Source organism: Meleagris gallopavo, chromosome 3 (genome assembly GCF_000146605.3).
Source record: "Meleagris gallopavo isolate NT-WF06-2002-E0010 breed Aviagen turkey brand Nicholas breeding stock chromosome 3, Turkey_5.1, whole genome shotgun sequence".
Taxonomy (NCBI): domain Eukaryota; kingdom Metazoa; phylum Chordata; class Aves; order Galliformes; family Phasianidae; genus Meleagris; species Meleagris gallopavo.
Genome location: NC_015013.2, coordinates 53,371,602 through 53,381,940, shown reverse-complemented (window position 1 = coordinate 53,381,940; position 10,339 = coordinate 53,371,602).

Here is a 10,339-nt window from a genome sequence, read left to right as displayed (position 1 = left end):
CGCCGTCCTCCCGGTGCCCACACACGCACGCCGTGTTTGATTCCCCACCTGCTCTCCCACACGCGGCAGCCCGGGCCCTGCCTCAGTCCCGAGCCGCAGATAGGCTGTTGTTCCAGCCCTGCCCACGTGGAGCCCCGTGTTTGTGTTTTCCAGCTCTGTCATGCGGCCGTGAGCGCCGGGGGAGGAGAGCCGTGTGGGATGCGCTTCCTATTTTTGTAGTGGTAACCGTAAACCGCGGCTTGGAGGAGAGGAAACGGCGCGGATCTCTCCCTCCCTGTTAATGCAACCTGATCGTTCCCGCTGGGTGTTAAGTCTAAAGTTAAAAAACTAAAAATACGGGGTGGGAGCAGACGAGGAAAGCTCAGAAACTGTGACATAAATAGTTTGGATTTGCTGCAGCCTCTTGTTCGTGACAGGGGAAAGCAGCACGTCTGCTCCAGGAGACTGAGGCTTCTTCCTGGGCAGCACTGTGTGGGTCCCAGATTGTCCCCCAGTGTTTTTGGGACTTCTGCAGTGTGTGTTACGGGATCCCATGTCCTCGGGGATGCGTGGATCCCATGCAGACTTGGCACAGCTCTGCTCTCCCTCTGAACCGAGGGAAAGGACAGCCCAGCAATGGCTATGGAGAACCCAAGGGTCTCCAGGCCTTCCTGCTGCCTGAGCCTAAGCCAAGGCCCAGAGGACCAGGGCCACCTGCTCTGTGAGGTGTGGGCAGGGGCTCGAGCCAGACTAATGGCCATCAGATGGTCCCCGTAGAAAGGCAGTGACAGTGCCATGCTGCTGTCGCTGCCCCCCACACAGATGTGATGATGTGAAATGGCCCAGAGTCCCAGTGTGCTCATGGGCACCCCCACATCTCACTCATCTCCCCGAGGGGAAAAGTGTCCCAAATATGAGTACTCTCACTCAGCACAGAGTGGCCAACACTCTGAAAACCTTCCATTCAGAGTTAAAAGGATTTCCTGTTTGTTTTTTTGATAGTGTTTGAGAACTGCCAAATTTCTTCTTAGTCCTTATATGAAATGTATTTTTGTATCTATGGAACAACTAAAGGATTTTACTGCATCAGTGGGATTTGCTTAGCAGAGTGCTTAGATCAAAAGATTTGCTATTTTTGTATGATCTTCCTTGGAACCCATCACAGCAGTGTCAGAGCTACTGGTGCACTATTTTGTTATCAGCATGTGCCTGAATGGCACAGGAACTACAATTGTCTTCCCTGAGCAGAAGGGAGCCTGTACAATGAAGCGATGAGCAAAGAAAGTTAAGCCTAAAAATATCCCTTCATTTTTAAGCACGTCCTATCTAAATGCCCATAAGGAGACCTGCCACCCCTGGAGACCCTGCAGATTTAGCTGCAGGTCACAATGTGGCCCCTCTCTCCTGCTTAAGGTACCCAGCACCTGAGGTCAGAGGTGTGGGTATCAGTTACGGCCATGTGCTCCCCTGTATGCCATGGCTGGTCATGGTGGGCATCTTGAGTCACCCTGTGCTTGTACACCACAGTGCATCATGCCAGTCATTGCATAGCACCCTAGAATGGCTGAGGCTGACAGTGCCCTCTGGGTCCATCAGGCCCAACCCCCCACTCCATCAGGGACATCAGAGCAGGGGTCCAGGCCCACGTCCAGGCAGCTGTGAAGGTCACTGAGCAGCAGAGCCCACACACAGCCTCTGGGCAGCCTGTGCCAGTGCTTCGTCACCTGCACAGCACAGAAGTGCTCCCGGTGTTCTGAGGGAACATTCTGTGTTCCAAGGGAACCTTCTGTGTTCCAGTTTGTGCCCATTGCCTCTTATCCTGGCACTGGACATCACAGAAAAGAGCCTGGCTCTGTCCTCTTTTCACTTTCCCTGAAGGTATTTTTGCACATTCATTAAGATCCTTCCTTAAGCAGGACTCTACACTTCTCCTTGTTGAACTTTATGAGGTTCCTGTCAGCCCTTAAAACAGCCCTATCTGGTGGACATTATCTCCCAGAGCCTTCAGGTACTTCAGAATGCAAAGTAATGAGGACTTCTACAAACAGAGACTCTCTGAGGTCCGTGGGAATGGTGGTCATTTGTGCTAATGCAGAGGCTGCCCTTTCTGTTGACATGCTGAGATGGATTTCCTTCCCTTAGACACTGTCCATGACTCCATTCTTCCTCCACTTAGATGTCAACATCAGCATAAGGGACCATGGATGCATGAACAGTCACTTTTTGTTGTTGTGCCTTTGCAGTAGATTTTGCTTCACCTAGTGGACAGGAGTTTGAGTCACATAAATGCCCAATATTGAGAGATGCCTGTACCAGCTTAAAAATCTTTTTCTGGCCAGTGAAATTAAACTGGTTGGCTTTGTGTACCTTAGTTACCATGTTCCACCAATGATGCTGATATAGCAGCACCCAAATCAAAACTGTTTAAAGAATGAACATTTGTCACATCCCTAAAACTAGTTGCTTGTTAGTAACTCCTTAACAAAACTTGCTCTGCATCTCACTCTGCATGCTCATCTCATTAGCAAGTAATGACTCCAGGAAATGACTCCAAATTCAGAAAGCAAAGGGCAAAGCAACACATTTGTGCCTTAACTTTCCTCCAAACACAAAGGGAGAAGCACCTAAAGATGTGGCCATGACCCAGTCAGGGCTGCCCTGACACAAAAAAAGGCCACTGCACTCACAGGGGTTGGTGAATTATCTGTCCCTGCAGAGCACAAAGGAAACACATCCATCTTCAGCCACACTTTCCTCGCTCGGAGAAATAATGACTTAGTTTTTTTTAAGTGTTCTTTACATTTGATCTTTAATCACTGATGGAATAGTTGCAGTTAGGTTATGGGACATAATCTCAGTGTAATTTATTACCAAAGGCTTTTTTCTGAACTCCTTTGACCCTGCAACCCCCCTGATGTTAATCCAGTGCAGGGTCATGGCTGTGGAGGGAATATGGCTCTTCCACTTTCATTCTTCATAGCTGTAATTAATTATCTTAATCATTTTCATCAGTGAGTGCAGTTAAAGAAAGGAGGAACAAAAGGGATGTCAGTCCCTCTAATGCAAAACTGATTTAGATGCTCTTCCACGAGCATTAAGCTCCTACCCAGGACACAAACCATAGGAAAAGCTGATTCTTCCAGCAAAGACATACACGAAAGCCATCTGTCTGAGTAAAAAACTTAGCATTTCCGCTTGTAGTTGTTTTTCTGTTTCTTCATTTACTACTTCATTAACAACAGGAAGAAATTTATGATTTGTTATTTCTTTTTACAGTAGCCAACACGCGCAATATATTTTCCATTAAAACAAATTGGAAGATTTCAAATGAACAGATCCTGTTATAATATACAGCTGCAGCTTTTCTTTTGGAACGCACTACAAAAAAATATCTCAAGAGAAGTAATAGCACTTCCTAAAAGTCACAGTTAGTCTGGTTAAACAGTCTGTAGAATCTGTTGGAAGACGGATTTTTTCCTCTCATACAGCATTTCCATCTAAGTTGGAATAAAGCTTTCAGTCTCTTTTTTTTTTTCCCTCCCTTGACCAACTGCCCTCCAAACCCATAAGTTTCCCACAAAATGTTGCGTTCAGCCAAGACTTCAAAATTAAATATCTAGGAACTTCTGGGGAAATCTTCAGAAAAGAATAGCCTTCCCTACTGGTTTTGTTGATCTATGAATTTTCTATTTAAACCAGTTTCTCCCAGTGTGCCTATAGCTCTGGTCAGGCACCCCCCTTCCTCCCCAGGAGGCACAATGCAGTCACCAGGGGGAGAGTATGCCCTGTGTGGGGTGGCAACTGCTGTCGAAGTCAGCCAACAGCTCCAGCTTAACCTACAGACTTCTGCAGGGGGTCTCATCTTGAGCACAGGAGCCAGGAGTTGGAATTGGTGATCCTTCTTTGGTAGAGGGGCTGGACTCAGTGATCTCTGGCGATCCCTTCCAACCCCTATGATACTGTAATTCTGTGATACTTGTGAGTCCCTCCCAACTCAATATGTTCTATGGTTCTATGATTCTTCCATGATAGAATCCACCACTCATGCTGTAAGTGTGTAGCCTTACACGCTGCCAGGTCCCACAGGGCATACAGCACTTCAAAACACACATAGCCTCATTAAATACAGCACCTCTATTACCTCTCCCTTACAAGAGTTGTAGTGCACAGACCAGAGCTTCAAGAGGGAAGGAAGCTCCGAAAGCTTTACCTTTTGTTATGTCAACGTGTGCAGTACTTTTATGGAAGTTCTTCCTGCTGAAACCTTGAGGAAAAAAAAAGATCTAGAAATTCATTAATGGTAAGCTAGGTTATTAGATTGTTCGCTTGGATTCACGCAGCCCATTTTACATGGCATGTGTAGAACAGAAGGGATATGATATATCATCTGTCATTCTTAATATTTTATAGTAAAGCATAAATCAGCAGGGAGGTAATTCTGACATGTCTGACTCAAGGGCATGCTGATTTCATCACCTTTTATGTGATATTGCTCAAAGGTAGGTATGAGTAGAGCAGTTTAGGGTCCATGCAGGATAATCTTTGCTTCTGCTGCTGTTCTAATATGTAATTTCTAACAGGGCCAAGGCAAGACTTTTTGGTGCAGTCCTCCCTTCACACATTTTACCTAACATGTTTGCCTTGGGGAAGAACAGCGTTAAGTGGTAATTACTCTAGCCCCGTCTCAGCGTTAAAAATTAGGTTCTCATCTGTATCTACATATTTGCCCACTCTGCAAATATCCCTGGAGAGCAATCCCTCTTATCTAACCTTACTGTGGCCTTGGTATACTATATTACTGATATGAATGGATGAGTTTTAAGAGCACATTTAATTTAACGGGCACTACCATGAGGTCAGGCCCAAGTGTGGCCTTTTGAAATGGTTCTCTCTGGGGTGGGGGGTGTCTCACGGTGGAACATGCAGATAGATAGTGGAGAGAAATGCATTCATAGCTAGTCAATCGGCAACATTTGAAGAAACAGATGCTCTAGGCAAATTCTTCATTGTGGGTTATGCAACAGCACCTGCCAATCAAGGTCCTTTAGAGAAGAGTTCCTAAGCCTGCACTTCCTATTAGGCCACACCTAAGTACTTTTCTGACTAGGATGCTTTCTTGAATATGTACCACATACCTGATTTACACAAGGATGCCCACATCTGTTTTGAGCAATCTTTTCCAATTCATTTTTGACCTTAAGCTTTCAGGATTTGGGAATGTTCTCATTCATTTTGCAGATGTTTCTGTCAGCAAGAGCTGGATAATTATGTTGTTTCTGTGCTGAAACTGGGGTGGTTAAATCTTTCAAACATGAAAGGTGTTTGTGAGGTCTGGTGCTGCTTTCCCAGTGCTGTGGGATTTCTAGATTGGATTGTCACTGCCCAAGTCAGGAAAGAAGCAAACCCCTCAAGATTAGTTTAATCTTTGTCATCATATTAGAGAGGTATTTGCAGCAGTCCAAGCAGACTGTCAATAGACTGTGTTGCAAAGGTAGTGGTAGTGCAAAAAGGAGATAGGTCCCCTTTTTGGTGAAAGCAGACAGTTGTACCTCTGTGGATGGGGACAGCCCCCACCTGCTGGGACCTGCCAGGTGACAATTTGGGCAACACACTGAGAGTGAGGAATGGTAACATGAGTCTGAAAGTCTCCTTCCCTTGGAAGCTTCACCTAAGTGGAGGTGGGATCATAGCAATGTGTGTGGGACTGAAGCAGATGGCTGAGCAGACAGTGTCTGCGGCACCTCGCAGTGCAGATAGTACCTAACAGAGTGTGAATCTTTCCCCCATACCCCATACCCCTAATGCACCACTGTGGTTGCTGAGTTGCCTGAGGAAAAGCAACAAAGATCTGACAAAATGGTTGCTAATTGCCATGTGGTGCCATCATGCAAGGTCTCCTCACTTTCCACAGGTTTCTCCTGAACTCTGTAAAAGTCAGGAAAACTCCTGCTTTGAAGAGCCAGGCTTATCCCTATTACAACTGGAAGAAATTCTGCTCCCTGAGGGGATAATTATGAAGCTGAGATGAAGCTCATGTTGAACACATTTTGCCTTTACAGTGGTTTTCCTTTGCATCACCTCATCTGCCTTAAAGGGCAATGTTTCTTTGAAAATATTGTGCACATCTCACTGTAGCAGAAGCCAGAGTATGCCAATACTGTTCTTCCCATCGTCATCAGGAACAGAAGCAGTAAAGTGTTGGAGTAAAGTGAGGAACCATCTACTCTCAACAAAACTTCTTTTCCTCCTAGGCCAAGGTTGTTCAGTGTAATCAGAGCAGCAAGAAGCATTGCGGTACCCAGATGCAAAGTGACAACTTCAGTTAGCATAGTGGGTCAAAATGGTTCAGTTTATGACATCTGACATTGGCATTTCTAAATAAGGAATCAAAAGAAACTAAAAATCTCCTGGTTTAGTATTACCATAGAAACGAGCCATGTGAGAAGTAAATGAACTGTGTTTACAGAGCTGTATCAGGTCTTAGTGAATCTGTAAAGAGTAAAACTAACAATAGAGGAAGAGTCCAGGGGGCTGAATGTCCTAGTCAGCAGAGCATTGAAAACCCCATCATTGTTCACCCTGCCACCACGTGTTCCTTTGTTCTCTAAGAAATTAATTCTGCACACTATCCATGTATGCGCATTTGGCTTTGTCACATAATAGTGACTAACAGTAGAACAAAAATTAACACATTTTCCTGTTAGGCTGTAGATCTGTGAGTGTTTCACAGATGATTTTTTCTCTATATAACAGGTGAGTTTTTATTAAATATTACATTTGAAAATGCATATTCAAACCAAGAACTGTTCATCCACTGCAGTGGGTAATAAATAAACTAATGACGAGTGTCTAAACCATATCCCAGAGGACTTAACAGTTTGAATTAGTAATGCCTACCTCCACAAGTGACTTTCTCTCTCACAAGTCAGTAAATTTTTAAGTTAAACATCATATGTGAGGAACAGCCACAAAAGAAAATCAGGAAGAAGTACCAGTCTCCTAAGCAAGTACAACCATTGCTGAGCTTAAAAAGCTCTCTGCTTCTCATTTACATAAAATTATAATATTCATAGAATCTCAGTAACACAAGAAAGAAGAGAAAGTCTGTATCATGACCTCCTGATTTGAAGTTATGTCTTCAAAGTTTGATTGGAAACCTAGGCATGTTGCTTATAGAAGATGGGAACTTGTGTACTGGCAACTCGTGTATCAGTACAGGTAAGATGATTTCAGATACAAAGTGAATGCATTTAAACAGACAGTAGAGTTCCCTGAATTAAAAAAAAAAAAAAAGGTTGACATAGACTATACATGCAGTTCTGTAGTTCTGCTTATATGGGGTATAACATATGCTTTTATTTTTAATTTAAAATTAAAATTTATTTTAGTTATTAGATACGTTTAAGTGGGCATGATGGTGATGGGTTGATGGTTGGACTAGATGATCTTAGAGGTCTTTTCCAACCTTAATGATTCTATGATCCTATGGTTATCCTTGGAACAGATTTGTCTCTGTTTACAGGAGCAGGCAGAAGGAAATGTTGGTACCTGACAGATATATTACCAATCTGAGCTGAAACCTCCATCTCACTACATCCTTTATAGATGAGTCGGCATCCCCAGCTTTTAGTGACAGCAGAAAATGAACAGAGATCTTCAAATAGACTGAGAAGAATCAGCATACTCCATACCTGTGGAGTTTCAATAAGAACTAAGCTCCCAGAAATGAAAACCCAATTTGCCAAGTCTTGGTTAAGCTTACTTCAAAAATAATTAGATGTCCAGCATCCTGATATTGAAGGAGACACCTAAATAACTTGAGAGTTTTGTTAGGATTTGGCACACATAAACGTGTTGGCCTGTATTCTCAAATAGCCTCCAATCTCTGATGATGATAATAAGGAAAGTCAGATTATTATTCTCGTCTCTTACAACCACCATACTGTTTTTATTTATTTATTTGCAGGCAAGGAAATATAACTCTTCTGTGGTATTGCTTTTGGGCTGGAGGTTCCAATGTGAGTATAGCTGTCGTGGAAACAGAGCATACATTGTAGCCTCAAAGCAGGCAGGAAGAAAAAAAAAAATACTATAGCAAATGTTTTTTTAATTGTTGTGATGTGATGGTTCAGGCTTGTAATAAGGGACATCTTCTGTGCTGGAGAGGAGAATTGTCTGGGAGCAAAGCCAGGAGTGGCAGGGGTAGGAGGAAGGAAGAGGAGAACCACACAGCTATGTTTGTTACAAATTGTCCAGAAAGGGGCTGATTGTAAGGATTTAGTTAAACAAATAGTACTCACAGCTCTCTGTGCCACAGATGCCCTGATACTAATGAGGCTCCGTAGAAAGATACATAATAACAATAGCTGTTGCTTTTTACTGCTTTGTGTGCTTTGTGAGAAGTAAACATTAAAAAAAAAAAACAACTGAACGACGCAACAAAATAAAACCTCTCAAATCGTCCTCCCCATCTGATCCTATTATGTTTTAAAAATCAGCTGTCCACAAAAGGAAGCTTCCTTCAGGGTCATGAGGTGTGAACGTTGTAAGGAAGATAAGACTTGTCATGGCCTGAGATGCTGTGTCAGGGCCCAAGTAGGCTATTTGTCCTTTACATGCACACATTTGTGCTCCTTCTGCCCTGCAGCTTCCTACATGTTTAAAATAGACAACGAAACAAGAGAGAAGTATAGGTCACGTATATGTGTGTCACTGTCAGGCTGCTCGATGCACTTGAGGTTAGAAAGTGGGGCTGACACAATCCCCAAGAAAGGAACACCATGTACTATTTCAGGGGCAGGTTGAAAGCAGAGCAGCAAAGTCTGGGGTTTGTAACTAAAGGATCCAGATTTCATTTCAGCTGGCCACAGCAGTGGTGGTAAAGTTTGCAGATAACGATAGCAAGGTCTCTGTATAGACTTCGCTATCGCCCACAGAGCAAGAACACTCCTGTGCAGTGGTACATCTCTTGGCTGATTTAAATCAGTCTTACAATCAGTTCTACCAAAGCATGCAAAGGCCTTTTCAGTAATTGGAGCTACTCCATGACGAATCTCAGCTTTTGGCATGGAAGGAGTACAACTGTACAGATATGCTGAAAAGTTACTGAAAACATTCTGGAAAGGAGTCTGTATTTTTCCATCTTCCTAGTTCTTACATTTGAATTGAAAGGTCAAGGCTGAAGCAGGAACATTTCATTTAGAAACTTGGGAATATTATCTAAGTTTGTTCAGTTGAAAGCAAACATTAAGACCGAGCGCCTAGTTAGTTGATCATTGTGGGCTGACCTATGATTGACATGTCAGACTGGAATTTCTGACATTTTTGACATTTCCATAAGATTTGTGATTTCTAAAACATGTGTAGTAATTCTCTGACAAGTGCATGTTTTTTAATTATGGAAGAGAAGTTGTAAATGCAATTAAAATCTTGTACAGCACCACATAAAGCAGATCTAGTGTTTTCTCCTCTTTTTTTTTTTGCTAATTGGTCTGCAGTGCTACTTCCACTCTCAGTGTTGTTAACTTTTGCCATTTTTGTTATGAGTTGCACACTGTTCTGTTATTTATCATTATGACATGATATATGGTGCATCTAGATTTGGTTTCTCTCCCAAACTTCCCACTGGAAGAGTTTAACAGCAGAGGAAGAGCTACACAAAGGAGCAATCAGGAATATGAAGGATGTGGAAGCTTTGCTCAGTTTGTGATGCACAGATGTTCTCTACAGCCAGGAGAAAAGACAAGTGGGGGCATTTGACAGATACCTCTATTACATCCTTTGTGGCACTGAGGAGGTCATCTGGGAGTGATTGCTCTTTCTCAGAGCTCGAGAGATTGGGATAAAACATGCAGCTTCTGGGTGTCAGACTGAGAAAAAATGCAAGAACAAATGTGCTCTTTGCCCAAGAGGTGTCTAAATTATGGATCTCATCGCCACAAACGTTATGGATCCAAATGGCTTGAAAGGGTTAAAATTGTCTAAGTAGATGAATGGAAGAAAAATCCTCAGGGGCTATTGAACACAAAAATGCCATTTCTGGTCCAGGCATTCCCTGCAGTTGCAGAAGGCTGATAACTGTATTAGGAGAATGTCACTACGTTGCTGTCTATTTTTATATTCTTCCCCAAATATGTAGTATTTTTTATGGCCGGGGAAAGGATCCTGGGCTAGTTGGACCTTGAATCTGATCCAATGTATCTGTTCTTGTGATCTTAATAGTGACATTAACAATCAGTAAGAGAAAAAACGTGGGGGCGTTTTAATACGCAGGGCTTTTAAACTTTGAAGCTTGTATTTTCAGTTCCCAGAGCCAAATAAAAAGAACTCTAATCTTCCGGAATTCAAACCAAGATTATAA